This window comes from Zingiber officinale, chromosome 8B (genome assembly GCF_018446385.1).
Source record: "Zingiber officinale cultivar Zhangliang chromosome 8B, Zo_v1.1, whole genome shotgun sequence".
Taxonomy (NCBI): Eukaryota; Viridiplantae; Streptophyta; class Magnoliopsida; order Zingiberales; family Zingiberaceae; genus Zingiber; species Zingiber officinale.
In genome coordinates, this window is record NC_056001.1 from 50,698,124 (window position 1) to 50,722,418 (window position 24,295).

Below are 24,295 nucleotides of genomic sequence, written 5' to 3' on the forward strand. Positions count from 1 at the left end.
ACCCTTTAGCAACTACAGTGAGTCATGTCTTGTTTCTTTCACTCGTCTTATACCCACTTGGTTCAGGACATGGTCTATGTGTTTACCTCCACTAGACTGCCTATGTCACACCTAGCTCAAGTAATACTTCCTCATTCTACGGATTCAAATTACTCATACTGTTAACATGTGATGCTTTGGCCAAAGATTTTGAGTAATAATCCTAATGAGTGGTCATAGGGTATACGTTTCCTCGAAAGAAGCGGTGAATCCTCTATGAGCTATCCAAACATCTTTGGACATTTCGACTTATACCCAATCATCCCAGGTCCACACCTCAATGAGGTGCTTGAGCTTTATATATATATATATATATATATATATATATATAACCATATGAAGTCTTACAGCGAGTCACTCTAATAAAGTAGTTACCATAACTAGTATCCATGTTTAACTCTCGACATTCCAATCTTTCCAATCAGTGAGAAAGCAGCTGCTTGGCGAACCAAGTAGTATAACTCGTGCTAGTCTTACAGAATTGATGATGTCCGAATGCATCAATTCGACAACTAGGAAAATTTCAGTACTTTCATAATTACACAAGTAGAGATAATCACTAGTTGTGATTCAATCACAATTTCTCTCATGCTATGAAGTGTATTGCAAACATTTAGTAAATGAGTTTAAAACAATTAAACATATAATATTCACTCAAATAGTGAATCTCTATTTAGTAAAAATCGTAAGACGATTGCTTTAGGATATTCTTCAAAATCTAACACTTATGAGGAATATCCAGAATTGTGCACTTAGTAACACACCAATGTCTAGAGGTGACAAATTTAGTTTGCTGAGATGGAATAATTTCCATATGCATCAACAGTGGGAAGTCTCATGTGTGTATAAGTTTGTACTCGGCTAGATAAAACATTTATAGTGAGGATGTTGGGCAGATATGTTAATAACCCAAGATCATCACAATGAAAAACTATAAAGAGAGTGATACGACGATATTTGTAGAAAACTAAAGGAGATATGTTTAAATATTGGAGTACTACAACAAATATAATTTTTCGTAGCACGTTAGCAATGACACACAATTAGGGCACGTCATCAATAATAATTTTTACGATGCCAAATCAAGTACGCTGTGAATAATATTATATTTATACAAATAACAATGTATAAAAAATTACAACCCGTTAAAATAAAATATTAACAACATACTTTTTTTTATATGCTGTAAAAAATATTATAAATTTTAAATTTTAACAACACACTTTGTGTGTTGTTAAAAAAATTACCCATTAAAATTTTAACAGCGCGCTTGTTGCGTGCTGTTAAAAATCAGGTTTTTTTTTTTTTAAATCTGCCCACGATGAATTATATCTTGCATCAACCACCCTAATGAAATTGCCCACCGCCGAAACCTTCACCACCCTGCTTGAGCCCTCTCTTCCCTCTTTTCGGCGTTCTCACACTTCATATCCCCGACTCCAACCAGTAATCCTAGTCTTGACTCGCCCCATGGGCTCTTCGTTGCCCACAAGCGTCCCATCATGACCACCTCCGTCGTTGGCCCTGCCGAGCCCCGCCGCATCTTAGTCTCCATTCGTCCCTTCATCGTCACGTGATCTCCCCTCTCTCTTCCGCTCAATTCTCATCATTGTCGAGTCTACCGTCGGTCGACGGAAATTTCTAGAACCTTATGAAGCCCTACACGTATAAAGAAAGGTTTGATTTTTTTTATATTTAACTTGCGTTTGTTTACCTACTGTTTTGCTTCAAAGTTTGAATTTTTTAGTATTTATTTTGGAATGATTGTGTCTTTAATGATCTGAAGCCTATCCACTGGCAGCATACTGCCCACTTATAACATTGAGCAAAACTAGTAATATCTGTGATCCGTAAGTTGATCTTGATCCTCCAGAAGTTCCATCTAAATCATATTGATTATTCTTTGTAATCTTGTGGATTACATACTGAAGTTTGAGATCTATTGACCTACAATTACCAACTTCCTCCTGGACAGCATACATGTGGAAGTGCTATGGGCAGATATTGAATCTAGTGGTGAAATGTTTTGTCCTGCAGGATCCTTTTGCCCAAGTACTATACGGAGAGTTTCTTGTAACATTGGGTATTGTTTCTTAATCCTTCTTGTGTAGTTTCTTTATGGAATCAACTTACGGAAAGAAAAACTATTCTGTTCTTTGTCATTCATACTATGTAGAAACAATTCTTGTTTCAACCTTGCAACTTATCCATTCTCTTTTCTAGATATTATTGTAAGAACGGATCTGTTTCTCCCACAAGTAAGTTGATTCCACTGAATAATTCACCTAGCCATTCTTTATATCATTATTGACGGTTGTTAATTCTAACCAATAAATCATGACATGTTAAGTGTAATCACTAACCATATCACCATACTGTATAGCTTCTGCTATAGTGCTATTAGATATAATAGTTGCTTCCAAACCTTACAAATAGTTCCACACTTTTTTCTATGTAATCTGACCTAAATTGTTTAATTAAACAATTAAAACAAATAAAATATAGCAACTACTTCCCTTCATATTTAGTGTAGTAGTGAATTATCTACAATATTGCGCTATTTTAAGCTCTTGCACGTGTATGCCACACATGATAGAAGGATAAAGCTTTAAACTAGTGTTAAGCTCTTAAAGCAATAATTAGTAATCAACCATTCAAAGGCTAATTTTAAATGATTCTGTTAGACAAATTATAATTATTTGACAGGTTTTGGTTTTGGGGGTCAAGAAACGTTTGTCTACAATTTTCATGGAATTGTTGCAGATTTTTAAGGTTTAACTTTGTATGTCAATTAAACTGATATTTTGTGTGAGTAACTACAGGCCACCACTCCAGAATTTAGAGCATATCAAGAGCAAGTGTTGAAGAATTGTGCTACATTCGTTAAGGTACCATTTTTTTTTTTGTCTTTGCTTTTTATTTGCAGAATATAATGAAGAAGCAACTTATCCAAGTTCTACTGTTATAGCATCTGTTGTTTTGTTTGCTCTCTTACTCTAGTTGTCAAAATTCATTATGTTAGACGTTGGATCAGTTGTAACGTCGGGAAGATGAAGGGGTGCCGATCCTTCATCTTCCTCCATTGAAAGCTAGCCATCAAAGCATCGGTTGGTAACCGATGTTTTGCTAGCTATATAAGATGACGTCCAAGAGCAATTGTGATCGGGGTGAACAGCGAGCAAGCGATTGAAGTGATCAGAGGAGTAGCGGGGGTGATCGTGTGCGAGCAAAGGGAGAACATCCGTAGGTTGGGATTTGGCTCGTGAACCTTGAAGCGCTTTCCGGCAGTTCCGTGATCGTGCTTCCGACAGCGACAATCTCTTCATCGATCGACGTCTTCGGTTGCGGTTCTTCGGGAGATCACTGTGAGTGTTTATGGTTTCCGCATTGTTTTATCTTTGCTTAGTTTCGATTTTCATGCCATCTGGACCAACAATGGTATCAGAGCGTGCTAGATTTGAAAGCATGAAAATCGACGCGAAAAAACTCGCGTTTTTCTTCTTCTGTCGCGAAGAAGACGATGAACAGTGAATACTGTTCATCAATTGAATCGATTGAAATGTAATTCAATCGATTCAAAATCGCGCATAGTTGTTAGATCGATTCACGGATTGATTGGAAATAAAAAAAAACGCGAACAGTTTTTTCGAAGCACAGTGAGAAAAACTCACTAAATCGATTAAATGTGTGCACAGTAATTTTTATCGAAGCACAGTTTTTTTTTATTTTGAATCGATTCATTGGCAAGTTTCAATCGATTGAAGATTAAAAAAAAAAAAAGGAACCGTGTAAGAAAAAAAAAGCATGTACATCTTTAATGTTTTTTTTCACGAACAGTTTTAAAATTTAATTAAATATTTTTATTAATTAATTAAATATATATAGAAATGTGTTATTAATTAATAAATAAATATTTAATTAATTTATGGTTCAATTTACTGAATATTGAACCAGACCAACTTGTCCGATCAAACTTAGGTCTGGTTTAAATTATTAGTTGATTTAAACAGACCAATTTGATTTAATAATACCTGAAGCTGGTTCAAATTATTTGTTGGTTTAATCAGTTCGGTTAATTACTGAATTAATTGGGGAAAGTTTGATTACAAAAGTTGGGTTGATCAAATATGAGCGGATTAGTTCTGATGTGTCAGATTTGATCATAAAAAATTAGATTTGTTCTAATGGGTCAGACTTAACCCAATGGGAATTGGATGAATCAAACGAAACTAAGTTTGATCAATAAGTCTGAGATTGACTCAATTGGGCTTAAACAATAACAGAACATAGGTCCAATTAGATTAGTTCTAATGAGGACAATAGATTAAGCTTAAGATTCGGATTCCTAATCGACCAATCCAATGTGTCAGTCACATGAGACTCTCCAAAATAAGGAAATTTGTTTTTCTTAATTGCTTGTGTATACTGTATATTTTGTTCTATATGTGGGAATTGAATTTGACCGGTTTTGTTACTGGTAAGTCGGTTTTATACTGACATCATGATTTTCAATTCCAGATATAAAGAATGATATACACGATGACTAGTCGCTATGAACGACAACATGAGCTGTGGGAGGAGATCAAGAAGCTGGAATATGACCCGGATCACGGAGTCGGTAGGCTTATTGGTCGGCTCGATTGGTTGTTCTGGAATCTCGAGCAAGAAGGATATCCAGTTTAGGAAACAGAAAGAAGATGGTATTTGGTTTATTCATTATCGGAACATCTAAGGCAGATAACATTCCAACTTTGGGATGAGTCTGAAGGGCACATCTCATACTCAGAGATGTGCAGACAGTTACTTCATTTGGAATCGGGTCCTGATGAATCTGAAGATAATCCAGCTCCCGAAAATATGGACCTCGAAGAATCTGAGGAGGATCCAGAAATGGATTCTGAAGATTTAGAGGAGGATTCAAATCCCGAAGAATCTGAAGATGATCCGGAAATGAACCTCGAAGAATTTGAAGAGGATCCAGAAATGGATCCTGAAGATTCAGAGGAGGATCCAGAGATGGATCCCGAGGAGGATCTAGAGATGGATCCAGAAGAATCAGAGGAGGATCCTCAAGAATGTGTAGAAGATTCAGAAATGGATCTGATGGATACATCTGAGGCTAATCCACCCATCATAGAATCCGGGATGAACGAGATGCAATTACCCACTGCTCTAGTATTTATCCTAGTGGGAGTAATGCTAGCTTATCTAGTCTATTAGTGTTTTGTTTACTGTCGTTATGTACGGACAGTGTTAGCTCATTTAGTTTTGAGTCATGTAATAATTTCTGTTGTTTTGTACGAACAGAATTATATAATAAAAGTTATATGTTAACTAACTTGGAAATGATTAGTTCATTTCATGATATGATTTGTTCATATATCCATATGATTAGTTCATATGAAAAATGATTAGTTCATTTTAATAATGATTCATTCATTAGATGAGATGTGTGCAATATGATTGATCAGTGTTGATTAGATTAGAACATACAAATGATGAGTGGAAACAATGTTATCACTTGATTTTGTAAACTAATTCTAATTTACACTGAGTCAATGATTAATTGCACATATATGAATTACACTGAAATAATAAATAATTTTTTTATTTATGTAGATCATGGCAACTAAAAATATCATAGCTGAACTCAATAAGGGTGATAAATTATATAGGGATAACTATAAAATCTGGCACCTCAAGATACAATATGTTCTTGAGGAACAAGAAGTTTTAGAGGCTGTAAACCAAATCATGGAGGAACCGATTGATGGTTCTACAGCACAGCACAGACGTGACCTTGATGCCTATAAGGCATAGAAAAGGAAGGACTCCATTGCTAAGGGTATATTGATTAGTTCAATGGTGGATGACCTGGTATTTGAGTATGAGCCATTACCATCGGCTCATGCTATCTGGGTAGCTCTTAGAGAGAAGTACAGTGGAGTCAGTCAGAGTAAGCTCCGTCAGCTAACTATCAAGTCTGATAGTTGTAAAAAGCGCTCGAATGTTACCATGGCCCAACATCTCAGGGAGATGGATAACATGATTCGAGAGCTTAAGACTGCTAGTTATACGTTGACTGATGAACAACAGGTTCAGGCAGTTATCCATTCCCTTCTTGATTCTTGGGAAACGATGAAACAGAACCTGACCCATAGTGAGAGTATCAAGACTTTCACTGATGTCTCATGCCATGTGGAACTTGAGGCGGAGAGGATTGAATCCGCAAGGATTTCGGGTCAAGCTTTTGTAGCTGAAGGTTCTGGTTCCAAGAATAAGAACAAGTGGTTTAAGAAAGGAAAGGGGAAAGGAAAGGAGGCTAATGCTGTTGCTGCGAAAAACTAAATCAAGAAGAAAGGAAAGAAATATGGACAAAAACCCAAGAGTAGGTTGACTTGCTTCAACTGTGGCAAGAAGGGCCATTTTGCTCGGGATTGTACTGAGCCTAAAAAGGTAGATCTATTTTTGTCTTCTTTCCACGAGCAATATGTTGTAAATACAGTGTTGTTAGCTGATTCGTATCCTTTGTGGATTGTAGATTCAGGAGCAACGAACCACGCAGCTCATGATCGAGCTACATATGTGGAGTACCGTCGAGTACCAGCTGGCAACAAATGGATATATGTAGGAAACAATGTAAGAATTGAAGTCAAAGGAATTGGCACTGGCAAGCTCAACCTACGTGGTGGAGGCACCTTGTTTCTACATGATGTTCTGTACGCTCCTGAGATTTGACGGAATCTGGTTTCTGTCATTTGTCTTCTTGATTTAGGTTATAATGTAAATTTTTATAGTCGTTGTGTGGAACTTCGAATTAACTCTGTGTTAATTGGGTATTATTTTGTAATAAGTGGTTTTATGGTTCTTGATGTGGAACCAAATAATAATGATGGTTGTTTTTCAAACATTGCTCTTACTAGTAATGCTGATGTTAATGATGAAATTTGGCATGCTGGATTGGGACATATAGGACAAGAACGAATGAATAGATTAGCTAAGGAGGGCCTATTAGGCACTCATGCTAAGATTAACTTGTCTATATATGAACATTGTCTTGCGGGAAAGACGATTAGAAAACCATTTGGTAAGACTATTAGGGCTGAATTACCATTGCAATTAATTCATTCGGATATTTGTGGTCCAATGAATGTGAAGGCTAGAAATGAGAGTTCTTATTTCATTACATTTATCGATGACTTCACACGTTTTGGTCATGTGTATTTGATTTCTCACAAATCTGAAGCAGTGGATTGCTTTATTCGTTACTTGAACGAAGTTGAGAATCAATTGGAATGTAAGGTTAAAACCTTGCGCACTGACCATGGAGGAGAATATTTGTCTGATCAGTTCAAGACAATGCGTAATGAGAAAGGGATTATTAGACAGCTGACTATCCCTGGAACTCCATAGTAAAATGGGATTGCTGAAAGAAGAAATAGGACTTTTCTTGAAATGGTTAGGTCTATGATGGCGCAGGCGAATTTGCCAATCTCCTATTGGGGAGATGCATAATTAGTTGCGACCTATATACTTAACAAAGTGTCTTCAAAGTCAGTTCCATCTACCCCACTGATGTGCGTAGATTTTATATACTTTTATGTATGTTTTGACGCACATTTACATATTTGAGCATGCTTGATCTATGCATTTTTGTACTTCCAGTTTTCCTTTTAACATATTTATTCTTTTTTGTTCGGAGATATGCTTTTGTACATTTTCTGTACACAGGAGTCGAATTCGGTGAAGATTCTGCATTCTTGGACGAAACTTATGAGCTAAGCAAGTGAGAAGACACCTGGCCGTGTACCAGACACGACCCTGCATTGGTAGGGAGCTCTGGCCGTGTGGAGTTCAGAGGCTGTGTGGCAGTAAAATCAAAGGAAGAAGGCCTGGCCGTGTGAACCTCACACGGTCGTGCCAAGTTTTGAAGCAAATCAGAGTTCAATCCTTACATGGCCGTGTGGATCTACATGGCCGTGTAAGGTTTCCAAAGACCAAGAAGGCCCTGGCCGTGTGCATCACATGGCCGTGCAGGGTTCCCAGTGCTTAAAAGTGTTCTGGCCATGTGCACCACACGACCGTGCCAAGTTTCCAGAAGCTGGGGCGGTCCAAGCCGTGTGGATCTACATGACCGTGCTTGGAGGTTTTGATGGGAGTTGTCCATAGCCGTGTACCACACACGACCGTGTATAGATGGCAGAGAGGGGAAAGGCTCTGGCCGTGTGAACCTCACACTGCCATGCCTCGGGGCCATGTGGTGCCCAAAAGCCTCCCTTTATTTAAAGCCTCCTTGGAGATTTGAAAGGGGATCTTCTCCCCTTTGGGAGAAAGCAAGATTTGGTGGATTCCTCCCATTCTTGGGAGGATTTTTAGGCAATCTAAAGGGAGATCTTGGCGAATTCGACTCCGGAAGCGAGGATTGGATCCGAAGATGGAGCTATATTGTAGATAAGTTTTCTTTCTTTCCTCTTCTTGGATTGGGATTGAAGAATGCTTGTAATATTCTTATCTTTGGTTCTCTTCCTTCATTTTATGGAGTAGTTCTTGTTGTTCTAGGATGGAGGGAGTATTTGTGAGATAAATTGATGTAAACTCTTGTGGATTTGCCATTTCTTTGTTTCTATGATGTTGCCTAGTTTGTATCGATTGGATCTTGAATGATTAATTGTGATTAGGGCTTAATTCTCAATTTGGATTGATTGTTTGGATATCTTATAGACTTTGTAGAGATTAACTCTCACTCGATTTTCTGAGGGATCCACGTGACAGGTGCAAGCCCGTGTAAGGACGTTTGAGAGATAACCTTGAAAGAGAAATGAGAATATTCAGGAGGGTAGGATAGATTTTATGATTCAATCCTTTTATCTTTATGGGTTAAGAAGCTATGAACTTCTATGTTGGTATCCGAGGGAAGCATAGTAATAGGTGCAATCCTGTGTAAGGACAACGTAGGTTCATATCTAATTGATCACATTTAGGTACATTTTTAGTCCTAAGCCGGTTATCTATTGCAAGAGAGAACCGACAACCTTCTACAAATATTAGACAATTGAGGAATAAGAATTGGTAAACCATATACATTCAAGAGATCTTACAAAGAAACCAAAACTCCTAGAACCTCCCTTTATCATAACTCAAACCCCCAAACTCTTGTTTGCTAATCTTTCATTTTAGATTTGTTTTTCATCCTTAGCATTTGAAACCAATTGTTTAGTTGTTTAGCTAATTCGCTTTGAGATATTTCTAGTACTTATTTCAGTCCCTGTGGATACGATAATCTTTTATATTACTTGCGACATTTCCGTACACTTGCGGAACGTAACAAGTTTTTGGCGTCGTTGCCAGGGACTGCGCTGTAACATTGGAGATTATCAATTGAGTTAGACTAAACATAACATTTTTATTTCTTTTCATTTGTATAGTTGAAAAATAATCTTTAGAATTTTGTCTTCATAATTTTTTTTTCTTGTGCGACTTAAACATGGTGTGCAGGTTATTAGGGGATTATGGAGCTCCAAGGTCCGCAAAAGAATTGGGACCAATTGTCTACCCTAATATATAAGCAAGAAATTTTATACTCAAACCATCTTTTGTTTCAATGGTTCAGAAAACTCAGTTTGGAGGATTGGAGATTGAGAACCCTTATTCACACTTGATGGAGTTTTATAGATATTGTTATACTCTGAAATACGAAGAGGTTCCATCTGATGTTATACAGCTGCTTGTTTTTCCTTTTAGTTTGAAGGATGCTGCAAAAAGATGGTATAATTCTCTAAAATCTCAAAGTATTAAAACATGGGATGAGTTAGAGCAAATATTCCTGGACAGATATTTCCCTCCAAAGAAGACTACTTATTTGAGAAGTCAAATTTTGAATTTCAAGCAATTAGATGGAGAAGAATTATATCAAGCTTGGGAAAGATATTCTTCCTTTTTGCAATTATGTCCACATCATGGAATTGAGAAATGGTTAATAATGCATTTGTTTTATGTTGGGCTTTCTTTCTCAAGTAAAAATCAACTGGATATAACATCTGGAGGATCATTTATGAAAAAGAATTTAGAAGAGGCCTACGAGATAGTTTGCAGAATTACACAAAATTCCAATGATTGGTCAGCGCAAGATAACTCATTCCTAACAGTTGATATTATTGGAGAAAAGGAGAATGGTGAAAAAGGGCTTATTTTGAATCAAAATGATTTTCAAATATTATTCCCTTGGTGCTGTGAATCATTATAAAAAATATTTTCAATAGAAAAAGAGGAATGTCTTTGTGATTATAGAGAGGAAGATCTGTTTTCAGAAAATGAAGAGTATTTAGAAGAGAGATTGGTTGAAGAGGAGATTAAGTTGATAGAACAAGAGCCAGCTTTACCAGGAATAGTACCACCTCAACTTGAACTTAAACCATTACCACCAAATCTTAAATATGAATTTCTTGGGCCAAATTCTACTTATCCAGTTATAATTAATGCTCATCTAAATGAATTTGAAACAAAGAGACTGATAGAGGAATTAAAGCTGCATAGAAAGACAATTGGATATACGATTGATGATATAAAAGGGATTAGTTCTTCTCTCTGTATGCACAGAATCTTACTTGAAGAGGGGTACAAGAATTCAATTGAGCATCAAAGGAGATTAAATCCAAACTTAAAAGAGGTGGTAAAGAAGGAAGTACTTAAACTTCTTGATGCAGGGATCATTTACCCAATTTCGGATAGTGAATGGGTAAGTCCAGTTCATGTGGTTCCAAAGAAAGGGGGAATAACTGTTATCAAGAATGAAGATGATAAGCTAATTTCAACACGTACAGTGACAGGGTGGCGAATGTGTATTGATTATCGGAAGTTGAATAAAGAAACTAGGAAGGATCATTTCCTTCTACCATTTATTGATGAAATGCTTGAAAGATTAGCTAAACACTCATACTTTTGTTACTTGGATGGATATTCAGGATTTTTCCAAATTCCAATTCATCCTCAAGACCAGGAGAAGACTACTTTTACTTGTCCATATGACACTTTTGCTTATCGTCGGATGCCGTTTGGGCTTTGTAATGCTCCAACCACTTTTCAGAGATGTATGATGACAAATTTTTCAGATTTAATAGAAAAAATTATGGAAGTATTCATGGATGATTTCTCAGTTTACGGAAATGACTTTGATTCTTGTTTGTCAAACCTTTCTACTGTTCTTCAAAGATGCGAAGATACAAATCTAGTATTAAATTGGGAAAAATATCATTTCATCGTTAAAGAAGGAATAGTTTTGGGGCATAAAATTTCAGAGCGTGGTATTGAAGTAGATCAAGCAAAAGTGGAAGTGATAGAGAAGTTACCCCCACCTATCAATGTAAAAGGAGTTAGGAGTTTTTTAGGGCATACTGGTTTTATAGACGTTTTATTAAGGATTTCTCAAGGATTTCCAAGCCATTAACTAATCTATTGATTAAAGATGTTGAGTTTTGTTTTGATAGTGAATACACTGAAGCTTTCAACAAAATAAAAAGTGCTCTTACAACAACTCCAGTTATTCAAGCCCCAGATTGGGATCTTCCTTTTGAAATAATGTGTGATGCTAGTGACTTTGCTGTAGGAGCAGTTTTAGGACAAAAAAGAAATAAGGTTTTATATGCAATCCATTATGCAAGTAAAACACTTGACGCAGCCCAAGTAAACTATTCTACTATAGAGAAAGAACTCCTAGCGGTGGTATTCGCTATTGATAAATTTAGATCTTATCTAGTGGGTTCAAGAGTAATTGTATATACTGATCATGCCGCTATCCGGTATTTACTGGGAAAGAAAGATGCTAAACCTAGGCTCATCAGATGGATTTTATTACTACAAGAATTCAACCTTGAGATTAGGGATAAGAAAGGAGCTGAAAATGTAGTAGCTGATCATTTATCCAGAATATCTCAAAATTCAGAAAAAGAAGTAGATTTTGATTTACCTATTGATGACATTTTTCCGGATGAACACTTATTAGCTTTATCAAGTGTTAAAACACCTTGGTATGTAGATTTTGTGAATTTCTTTTCTAGTGGAGTATTACCCCCGAATTTCTCTTATCAACAAAGGAAAATTTTTTTTCAGAAGTTAAGAATTATGTTTGGGATGAGCTTCTCCTATGCAAGAAGTGTAATGATGTGATTTATCGAAGATGTGTGCCTGTAGAAGAAGTTAGGGATATCTTGTTTCATTGTCATTCTTCATCTTATGGAGGACATTTGGGTAGTTCAAAAACGATTACAAAAATTCTTCAAGCAGGATTTTATTGGCCAACTTTATTCAAAAATGCTAAGATGTTTGTTCAGTCTTGTGATAAGTGTCAGAGAACTGGGAATATAACTAAGAGCAATGAAACAATGTTGAATTACATTCTTGAGATTGAGCTATTTGATGTATGGGGAATAGATTTCATGGGACCTTTCCCTCTTTCATATGGGAATAGGTTTATTCTTATGGCGGTGGATTATGTGTCCAAATGGGTAGAAGCTGTGGTATCTCCTACGAGCGATGCGAAAACAGTTATCAAATTATTTAGGAGTATAATCTTTCCAAGATTTGGGGTGCCTAAGGCGGTCATTAGTGATGGAGGATCTCACTTCATAGAAAAACAGTTTGAAAATTTATTCAGAAAATATGGAGTGAAGCATAAAATAGCAATACCTTATCATCCTCAAACTAATGGTCAAGAAGAGATATCTAACCGGGAGATTAAATCCATATTAGAGAAGACCGTATCCACCTCAAGAAAGGATTGGGCACTAAAATTAGATGATGCTTTATGGACATATCGTACTGCTTATAAAACTCCCATTGGAATGACTCCATTCCGATTAGCTTATGGAAAGCCTTGTCATCTTCCAGTTGAGCTAGAACATAAGGCTTATTGGGCAATTGCGAATTTGAACATGGATTTAAAGGAAGTAGGGGAGAAAAGGAATCTTCAGTTAAATGAACTTGATGAATTAAGGATGGATGCATATGAGCATGCTAAATCTTACAAGGAAAGGACGAAGAAATGACATGATCAGCACATTCTTCGTAAAGATTTTAATGTAGGAGATTTAGTTTTATTGTTCAACTCAAAATTAAAGCTTTTTCCAGGGAAGCTTAAGTCAAGATGGACGGGTCCATTTGAGGTAAAGAAGGTTTATCCTTTTGGGGCTATAAATATTTGGAGAAAAGAGCTTGGGATAATTAAGGTAAATGGTCAACGCTTGAAAAAATATATTCATGGTATGGAATTAGAAGAGGTACAAAGGTTGTATTTTTCTGAATCTCGTCCTCCAGATTGATTCTTTTAGTTAGTATAAATTCGTTGTTGTGTTTTAGTTTGTTTTCACTATGTTTTAGTTTTGTTTTCAGGTTGAAATCTACTTCCATGAGCTAGCCATGACTTCTTCATGGGCATGGAAGTATTGGAGAAGTGGATTAGGAGAATAAACATCAAATGGAGTAAAACAGGGCATGGCCGTGTACTGTACACGGCCAAGCAAAGGATGCAGAGAAGGAAAAGGATCTAGTCGTGTCTACCAAACACGACCGTGTGAAGTTTGCAGAGAAGGAAGGGAGCAGGCCGTGTACCAGACACGACCGTGCAAAGAATCCAGAGAAGGAGAGTTCTTTGGTCGTGTTCTAGACACGACCGTGTAGAGAAATCAGAGCAAAAGCTTGCATCGGCCGTGTACCAAACACAACCATGTGCCAAATCCAGAGAAGAGAACTCAGAAGGCCGTGTTCCAGACACGACCGTGTGGAGAAAGCCGAGAAGAAGAAGGATGTGGCCGTGTCCCAGACATGACCGTGTGAGTAAAGCCGAGGAGGAAAAGGGAGAGGCCGTGTAGATCTACACGGCCCGTGTGGAGAAGCCCTTAAGAGGCTGTGTTCTCCTTACACGGCCAAGTTTTGGCTGTGTCCTGCATACACCCACCTCTCTTAAAACATCTTCTTTTCTCTCAATCTATTTAAAATCCCTCTTTTCTTCAACCTTTTTCCGCAAACTCTCTTAGATCCAGATTCATTTCCTCTCCAACACTCAAGATCTTTGTTCTCCTAACCTCAGATCTTGTTCTTCAAAAATTTGTTTCTTTGAGATCTTACTTCTCTAACCCTAAATAGTCCCTTCCCTCATCTAAACTCAACAAGATGTCCAATCTTTTGAAGAAACTTCGTAAAGGAGGTGGTGGATCCAGTGGAGATAAAGAGAAGGAACCATCTAGGGATAAAGGAAAACAACCGATGAAGGGCAAAGGAAAGAGAACATCACACAACGAAGATAATGACAATGAATTCAATATTGTATTTAGAAATGATGATCAAATTACTAGATTTGCAATTCTTGTCAATAGAAAGATTGTGTGTACTCGGTATATGGACCCAACTGTTCTTGATATGCTTGGAATTAGGGAAGATGTAGATTTGTTGATTGGATTTTTAGAGTGGGGTGATATTATGTATACACATTTGCCTACATATCCTCGTCTTGTTTTGGAGTTTTTAAGTTCATTAGATGTCCATTTTACTAACGAGGATGATTATATTGGAAAATTTTCATTTAGATTGATGAATCAAGAATTTCAATGGACATTTAGTGATTTTAATTCTTGTTTTGGATTGTCTACCGGTAGCCCTCGTAGGTTTGATTCAAGGTTTAATTGGAATCATTTTTGGAATGCATTAACTGGATTGGATCAACCTTATGAACCTTCAAGAGCTAAGGCTTCTCATATGCAAAATCCCATTTATAGATACCTACATAGAATTATGAGCAAAACTATTTTTGGTAGGGGAGAGAGTGATGGGGTAGTTAAAAAGATAGAGCTTTATGCTTTATGGGCCATGCTTCATAAGGTCGATTTCGATTCTGGTTTTCATTTTGTACAAACCTTGTTAAGAGCCGCAAGGGCATCGTCGGGATCAATTGTCTTTGGTGGATTGATTACCCGAATAACTTATAATTTAGATCTTGATTTAGATGGGTTGGAAATAATTCATGGCAATGATATGATAGACATTGATGCATGTCTTGCCATGAAAATGATTGTTCAGGATGAGAATGAGTTTGCATTTCCTAGGAGGAATGATTTTCCTCTACCTCTCCCTTGTCCCGGACGAACGTCTATTCGTAACCCTGCTAATTGGGTAATTACCGATATCGATCCCGAATATGTTCCCTCTATATCCGGAGACACAGAGCCACACATTGAACCCTCAATATCTGGATACCCGCAGCCTTCCAAACATTCGGATCCTGCTAGGCATTCTTTTGCTTACGGTACGGGTTCCTCCAGATTTGATTTTTCTGATTTCTGTACTTCTTTAGAATTGCTCCACGAGAAGCATGATGCGCAACGAAGAATGTTGGAAGGCCGCTTCTCTTTATCAGATAATCAGTTTAGAGAAGTACAAGAGCACTTTCAGTTCACAAGGAATTTTCAGGGTCAAGTGGCCGAATTTGTCCAGGATTATGATACTGATCAAGCTAGAATGAGAGACTTTATGCAAAGTATGAGTATCACTAGCCAACAAGTTGATGCTTTGTTTGAGTATCATATAGTCCTGAGTGAAACTCCAGGTTTCCCTAGTTTCCCCGTTGGTCAGCCACGTCGTAGGCACCCTTTTCCTCATCCCCCTCCACCTCCACCTCCACCATATTGATTTCATCGGGACGATGAAAAGTTTAAGTCTGGGGGGATGTCAAACTTGATTTCTTTTTGTTTCAGTTTTTGATTGTTTTCTTGTCCTCTGCATGTGTAGTTTTTGTTTTGCATTCTGTTTTGATTGTCTTGCTTGAGTGAATGTTTTGATAGTCATTTGATTATCTTTTGAAATATTTTGGCAAACATCTTGAGAACATCAATCTTCACTTTTATTCTTTCTTGTCTTCAAGATTAAATGTTAGCACGTTCATTATCTAGATTCATGATGTTGTAAATGATGCTAGTAGTAAGCTTTATGTACTTCTTTTCTCTATCTTGGGAAGCATGAAATAAGCTAAGAATCATATGGAGATGAGCTTTAGTCTTGGCTTGACCTTAAGAATCTTACTTTCACTACACTTTGACTTGATGCTTGAATGGTTGATATCATTGAAATAGTCATGATTCATCTTGTTTGCTTAGTACTTGGTTTCCATGGTGATTTTTTAAACTTCATTTTGGTTACTGGATGAGGCTCAACTCATGAAAGCTCATTTGGAAAAATCAAAATATCCCAACATTTGTGCTAAAAGTACACTTGTGAAATAAGATTTGCACAATGCAAATGCTTATGAAAAAAAAATTGAAAAAAAAGCAATGAGAAAAAAAAGTGAATATGGGATATAAAAAACAGTTGTCGTGAGTGGAATCTAGCAAGTCACTCCTTTGAGACCGAGTTAGGTTACTGGAGAAATGACTGCTTAGCTTCTCTTGAGATTGAGCACACCTTTGAGACCTTGGGTTGATTGAGAAATATGAACCAAGTGAGTGACAAGTAAGTGTCTATCACTGGTTACTTGTCTTTCACCTGAAACATTAGGAATTCAAATTTGATGACGACTTGACTAGGATATAGATTGAAACTTGAAGGGTTTTTGAGTTACTTTTACACTGTGCACAGGAAACTTAAGCTTGAGTCATACTTGATTTGTTTCCATGATTATGCTTGTTAGTGGAACCCTTTGATAGAGTTAGGAAAGTGCATTAGGGTCTATGAATGCGTTGTAGAACATATGAATTTAGATTGCAGCATTTTGCTTGAGGACAAGCAAAGGTTTAAGTCTGGGGGTGTGATGTGCGTAGATTTTATATACTTTTATGCATGTTTTGACGCACATTTACATATTTTGAGCATGCTTGATCTATGCATTTTTGTACTTCCAGTTTTTCTTTTAGCATATTTATTCTTTTTTGTTCGGAGATCTGTTTTTGTGCATTTTTTGTACACAGGAGTCGAATTCGGTGAAGATTTTGCATTTTTGGACAAAACTTATGAGCTAAGCAAGCGAGAAGACACCTGGCCGTGTACCAGACACGACCCTGCATTGGTAGGGGGCTCTGGCCGTGTGGAGTTCAGAGGCCGTGTGGCAGCAATAACAAAGGAAGAAGGCCTGGTCGTGTGAACCTCACACGGTCGTGCCAAGTTTTGAAGCAAATCAGAGTTCAATCCTTACATGGTCGTGTGGATCTACATGGCCGTGTAAGGTTTCCAAAGACCAAGAAGGTCCTGGCCGTGTGCATCACACGGCCGTGCAGGGTTCCCAGTGCTTAAAAGTGTTCTGGCCGTGTGCACCACACGACCGTGCCAGGTTTCCAGAAGCTGGGGCGGTCCAGGCCATGTGGATCTACACGGCCATGCTTGGAGGTTTTGATGGGAGTTGTCCACGGCCGTATACCACACACGACCGTGTATAGATGGCAGAGAGGGGAAAGGCTCTGGCCGTGTGAACCTCACACGGCCATGCCTCGGGGCCGTGTGGCGCCCAAAAGCCTCCCTCTATTTAAAGCCTCCTTGGAGATTTGAAAGGGGATCTTCTCCCCTTTGGGAGAAAGCAAGATTTGGTGGATTCCTCCCATTCTTGGGAGGATTTTTGGGCAATCTAAAGGGAGATCTTGGCGAATTCGACTCCGGAAGTGAGGATTGGATCCGAAGATGGAGCTATATTGTAGATAAGTTTTCTTTCTTTCCTCTTCTTGGATTGGGATTGAAGAATGCTTGTAATCTTCTTATCTTTGGTTCTCTTCCTTCGTTTTATGGAGTAGATCTTGTTGTTCTAGGATGGAGGGAGTATTTGTGAGATAAATTGATGTAAACTCTTGTGGATTTGTCATTTCTTTGTTTCTATGATGTTGCCTAGTTTGTATCGATTGGATCTTGAATGATTAATTGTGATTAGAGCTTAATTCTCATTCTTGATTGATTGTTTGGATATCTTATAGACTTTGTAGAGATTAACGCTCACTCGATTTTCCGAGGGATCCACGTGACAGGTGCAAGTCCGTGTAAGGACGTTTGAGAGATAACCTTGAAGGGGAAATGAGAATATTCAGGAGGGTAGGATAGATTTTATGATTCAATCCTTGTACCTTTATGGGTTAAGAAGCTATGAACTTCTATGTTGGTATCCGAGGGAAGCATAGTAATAGGTGCAATCCTGTGTAAGGACAACGTAGGTTCATATCTAATTGATCACATTTAGGTACATTTTCAGTCCTAAACCGGTTATCTATTGCAAGAGAGAACCGACAACCTTCTACAAATATTAGACAATTGAGGAATAAGAATTGGTAAACCATATACATTCAAGCGATCTTACAAAGAAACCAAAACTCTTAGAACCTCCCTTTATCATAACTCAAACCTCCAAACTCTTGTTTGCTAATATTTCATTTTAGATTTGTTTTTCATCCTTAGCATTTGAAACCAATTGATTAGTTGTTTAGCTAATTCGCTTTGAGATATTTCTAGTACTTATTCCAGTCCCTGTGGATTCGATAATCTTTTATATTACTTGCGACATTTCCGTACACTTACGGAACGTAACACCCACATGAACGGTGGACATGCAAAAAGTCGGATTTGAGTAATCTGAGACCTTGAGGGTCAGTTGCCTACGTTCATGATAAGACTCACGAACATGGAAAATTAGGACCCAAAGGTAAGAAGTGTAGGTACTCTGAGACTTCTAAGGGTTTTGTTTTTATTGGTGAGCGACAAGATGCAACCATCTCTGATATAGAGTCAAGAGATGCTACTTTTTTAGATACTGAGTTCCCAACACGAGGTGAAGTTGATAAGACAATTCCTCTATATGAGATAGAGGAGGAGGATAATGTTCCTTTATCAACGAATCAGGAGATGCTTGAATCTAGTCAACCGAGTGGGAGTAATTTGCCACTGAATGAGTTAGTTTCTCAACAGTCTAACCTTCGAAGAAGTAGTCATCAGATTATTCCTCGGAGAAGGTTTGATATTGAGAATGAGGCATTGATGGTTCTCCCAGTTGACGATGAGGAACCTCGAATAGTTGAGGAAGCTTTGAGCAGTTCAGTTAGAAAAGAATGGAAAGTTGCAATGGATGAAGAAATGGAGTCAATGAGAAAGAATCAAGTTTGGGATTTAGTCGATTTTCCTCCGGGCCGAAGGACTATTGGGAATAAGTGGATTCTCAAAGTAAAGAGGAAAGCAAATGGATCGATTAATCGATACAAATCTCGATTAGTTAAAAAAGTATATACCTAAATGGAGGGTATTGACTTTGAAGAAACATTCTCCCCAGTTGTGAATTTTGTGTCAATACGTGTCATCCTAGCTATAGTAGCACAATATGACATAGAATTACATCAGACGGATGTAAAAACAGCTTTCCTTAATATTAATCTTGACGAAGAAATCTATATGATATAACCAGAAGGTTATGTTGCTGAAGGCCAAGAGAAAAAAGTATGTAGACTTCGAAAGTCTATATATGAGCTATAGCAAACGTCAAGACAATGGAACATAACATTTAATGAAGTAATATTATCTTATGATTTCGAAATGATTAATGAGGATCATTGTGTTTACCTAAGAAAGGAAAAAGGAAAGCTTGTCATTTTATCATTATATGTTGATGATATGCTAATAGCTGAAAGTGACATAAAGTGTGTGATAGAAGTCAAAAGTTGGCTTTCATCACAATTTGACATAATAGATATGGGAGAAGCAGAGTACATCTTAGGAGTAAAGATCGTTAGAGATCGATCAAAGAGGCTTTTGGGTTTGTCTCAAGAAGCTTATATCACTAAGATGCTGCAATACTTCAATATGTTAGATTGCGACATTGAACAGACGCCTATTGCGAAAGGTACCGTCTTGAGCAAAAGTATGTATCCCAAGACTCCTGAGGAAATAGCCGAAATGAAGAAGAAACCATATGCTAGTGTTATTGGTAGTTTGATGTACACTATGTTATGTACTCGTCCCGATATAAGCTATACTGTTGGCTTAGTTAGTTGTTTCCAGTCAAACCCAGGATCGAGACACTGGAAAGCGGTGAAAAGGATATTCAGATATCTTAAAGGAACAACTGATTATTGCCTATGTTTCCAAGGATCAAATATGAGCCTAAGTGGCTACTCAGATGCAGATTGGGCAGGGGACCTTGATGACAGAAAATCCACATCTGGCTATGTCTTCTTGTTGAATGATGGCGCCATCTCATGAAACAGTAAGAAGCAGGCTTGTGTAGCCTTGTCGACAATGGAAGCTGAGTATGTGGCTTGTGCAGCGGCTGTCTGGCTAAGAAGGTTCCTGAAGCATCTGAAGATTGCTGAGGATAGTGGGAGTCCTGTTACAGTGTACTGTGACAGTTAAGCTGCAATAGCTTTTTCCAAGGATCCCAGATATCACAGCAAAGGCAAGCATATAGAAATTAAGTATAATTTTGTAAGGGATATTGTTGACAAGAAAAAGGTTATTCTTGAGTAAATCCCTACACGGAATATGCTTGCTGATCTTTTTACTAAGCCATTGACTAAAGAGTCATTTCATGGGCATATGAAGTCTTTGAGACTTCGAAGAATGTAACAATTGTAAAGACATTTTGATAAATGAAAAATACCATGATCTATTCAGTGTATATGTCTTGGTTACATTCGAATAAAAGTCTCGATAAGCATGTTAGCAGATTGGGATTAGTCCACTCACATGGACAATCATCTCTATTTGTTAAATACGAATAGAGGTAAGATCATTGCTTATGGGACAACTTATGTAGCTGTGAATAGAGACATACTCATAAGTTAAGGTCGCCTTGATATTTGTGTCAAGATGAGATCATTTGTGTAATGATTGGAGTAAATGCACCCATCATTTACTGAATCTGCTTGAGGCCAAATTAGAATTCATATGTTGAATTCAGGATTTGACATTGGGAATGTCTAGATCGAAATTTGTACGATGTTAAATTTTGAGAAAAACATGCGCTCTTTTTGGAAAAGAGAATAACATCGTAGCATGTGATTCATACCACATGTGCTATAGCGACAAGAAGGGTAGTAGGAGAATGGATCCCTGCTTCTCTACTATGTAATACTAGGGATGACAATTTTCCCCGCGGGTTTGGGGCCCCGCGGGGAAAACCCGAAATGGGGATGGGGATCCCCGATTTTTCGGGGATGGGGCGGGTACGGGAATACTATCCCCATCCCCGAACCCGCCCCTAATATTATTAATATTAATATTAATAAATAATAATATGATTTTTTTTAAAAAATATTAATAATAGTGTTAATATTAATATTAAAAATTTTAAAAATATTAATAATAATAATATTATTGATATTGATATTAATATTAATATTATCATTAATAATTATTATTAAATAATAATAATAATAATATAAATTAATTTAGAAATGGGGCGGGGATGGGGAATCCCCGAACCCGTGGGTTCGGGTTCGGGGAATCCTCGAACCCGAAAAAATGGAAACGGGGCGGGGATGGGAATGGAAAACTCGGCCCCGCCCCGCCCCGTTGCCATCCCTATGTGAGACCCTTAAGATTATAAGTTAATCTCAATCTTACCCTAAGTGACTATTTAGCTATCTATTTGAAATTCTGATTAGTGTCTGCTATTTTAGCATGTTTCCTATTGGCTACGGATGATTCGGTCTATGGAGCATAACTAGGAAAGCGACTGATTAGAATGAATAGATTCTAGCTAAAAAGGAAGATTAAGATTGATTTACATTTGTGACATTTATTCACTGGTACCGGTTACATTTTTAGTTCAGTATATAAAATGTAATTGTGAATAATTTGTTTGATTGGAGATATTGAACATGCTCTTGACATATGATCAATATGAGGGATTAGAGGTGTTCATGATGATGTAAATAATTTAATCTGGGGTAAAAGCAAGCCATTTATGTCTTTGATTCGTTCTATGGACATTTGTGTCTCTGATTTGTTCTATGGAGCAGCTGAGTAAGGTGTGACAATCTTCTTAGCAATTGAATGCTTACTGTGCTTGCTGTCGCACGAACCATTTTCCGTAATGTATGGAATGGATGTTCTTATTTGGTTATTGTGACTAAATTCTGCTCTGGTCTTCGTGACTAGATCCTCATAAAGTCTACGTGACTTATTTGGTCTTTGTGACTAAATTTTGCTCTGCTCTTTGTGACTTGATCCTCATAAAGTCTTAGTGACTTATTTGGTCTTTGTGACTAAATATTGCTCTAGTCTTTGTGACTTGATTTTGCTCTAGTCTTTGTGACTTGATCCTCATAAAGTCTACGTGACTTATTTAGTCTTTGTGACTAATTTCACTCTGGTCTTCGTGACTTGATCACCTTATAGTCTATGTGACTGACATGGTCTATGTGACCATATGGATTGACTTGGATGAGTGGGAGATGTTAGACGTTGCATCAGTTGCAACGTCGGGAAGATGAAGGGGTGCCGATCCTTCATCTTCCTCCATTGAAAGCTAGCCATCAAAGTATCGGTTGGTAACCGATGTTTTGCTAGCTATATAAGATGGCGTCCAAGAGCAATCGTGATTAGGGTGAACAGCGAGCAAGCGATCGAAGTGATCAGAGGAGCAGCGGAGGTGATCGTGTGCGAGCAAAGGGAGAACATGCGTAGGTTGGGATTTGGATCGTGAACCTTGAAGCGCTTTCCGGCAGTTCCGTGATCGTGCTTCCGACAGCGGCAATCTCTTCATCGATCGGCGTCTTCGGTTGCGGTTCTTCAGGAGATCACTGTGAGTATTTATGGTTTCCGCATTGTTTTATCTTTGCTTAGTTTTGATTTTCATGCCATCTGGACCAACACATTAGACTCAAATAGCTTATGATATCATATTGGCAGTGTTTGGTTGAGAACAGCTATGATCTTGTATCTGGAGGAACATATAATCATTTAGTACTCTTGAACTTAAGAACAAGATAAGAGGGTTCAACACCTATCAAGACTCCAATTTGTTAATTGATTATGCTAGAACGTAACATATACTAGCTGGATTATTGCTTTCCTAAATCATGTTCAAAAGTAACTCTCTTGAATCAAAATATGTTGTTCCCAACTAAGGGGCATTGAACCTTTTATCTATCTATTATTTCAGTGGTTTTTCTATTATTTGGATGCAAATTTATTTTTAGGAGAATCATTTGTTCATGGATTTAACCAACTTGTAGGGAATTGATGGATCTAGAGTCAAGAAGGTGCTAAAGTCGGTACATATTGCAGCTAACAATAGTTACGTTGTGGATTTTATTACTTTTGAATTGTATAACCCAACAATTGTTTCTATTAATAATTATGTTGTGTTGCTTGTTATTGGTTCCTCTTGGTGCAATTCCAACATAGAAGAAGTGCGCTATTCATGTATTCATCGGGCATAATATCAAAAGCTATTAGGATAACAGAGACAACGTAGACTTTTCTTGGCATGTGATGAATCAAAGCAGAGGGAGGGTAGAAAATCATGTGCGCCAGTAAACCTTTTTAGTTAACTATGAAATTAGGTTCCTTTTTAGTTATTTCTAATGTTGCATTGCCTTTGGATGTAAAAGACTTATCATTAGTGTTACATTTGTAAAATTGACTCAAATATTTGTTAGATGAATAAAAATTATGTATTTACATGTTGATTGTATTTTGAAAATTTTTTATTTCTATTTTAAGTGATGAATGAATTGTGATAATGTCTAAATTTTAAATTTAGATTATATATTTTAAATAATATTAATGATAATTGTATGAGGTTGATAATTGAATGTGGTTAATATTACACCCTTAATTGTAGCGGGCGGCGTGCACCGCAAATTCTTTTACCTGTAGCACGCACCACATGCTGCAAATGCTCTTAACTGTAGCGTGTGTCGCGCACTGCGAATGCTCTTAACCATAGCGCACGCTGCGCGTTGCTAATACTCTTAATAGCAGCGTTGCATGCCATGAATGCTCTTAACCGCAGTGTGCGTTGCGCGCCACAAATGTCTTATGACTTTTAACAACTTGCAATTATGCAGCATGTGATGCACATCGTGGATAGAATAATTGTGCGTTACGAAAAGTTAAATTTGGTATAGTGGAGGTCAGATCACCTGGAGGTAATTAGATATTCAAACTCTGATTTAGTTAGATTCTTGGATAGCAGAAGGTTCATTTCAGGTTATATTTTCATATTGGCTGGAGGAAATATATCTTGGAAGAGTATTAAGCAGACGCTAATAGCTACTTCTACTATAGAGACAGAGTTGATATCATG

General features: G+C 37.4%; 1 long non-coding RNA gene across 1 annotated transcript; it reads left to right on the plus strand.

Annotated features, from left to right (window-relative positions):
* The first annotated feature begins 1,847 nt into the window (after nt 1–1,847).
* Nucleotides 1,848–23,330, plus strand: LOC122017403. Its single transcript, XR_006121334.1, has 4 exons — nt 1,848–1,889; nt 2,015–2,122; nt 2,862–2,927; nt 23,220–23,330. It is a non-coding gene; the product is annotated as an uncharacterized LOC122017403 (long non-coding RNA).
* The last annotated feature ends 965 nt before the right edge of the window (nt 23,331–24,295 follow it).